Here is a 281-nt window from a genome sequence, read left to right as displayed (position 1 = left end):
ATCCTAAGTTAACAGAAGTTCTGCCTTGCAGGAGGCTCCACAGGCACTCCGAAAGCTCTTCTCCCCCCGCCCCAAGCACAAGGGTGGTGCTGCAATCCCGAACCCCCAGCACAGCGGGCTTCCCGGGAGACTCGCTGTCCCTCGTCAGGCCTCCCCCGCGCCCGTCCGACCCAACCCAAGCTTGCGGGGGCTTCGGGCTCCGTGCACAGCAGCTGCTCCAGCAGACCCCGGCGGAGCGAGAGCCAACAGCGGCAAGAGCCACCTCAGCCCTTCACGGCCCC

Source organism: Buceros rhinoceros, unplaced genomic scaffold, assembly GCF_000710305.1.
Source record: "Buceros rhinoceros silvestris isolate BGI_N320 unplaced genomic scaffold, ASM71030v1 scaffold43044, whole genome shotgun sequence".
NCBI classification, from domain to species: Eukaryota; Metazoa; Chordata; class Aves; order Bucerotiformes; family Bucerotidae; genus Buceros; species Buceros rhinoceros.
The sequence above is the reverse complement of the archived record's forward strand: the minus strand, read 5'-3'. Positions refer to the sequence as shown.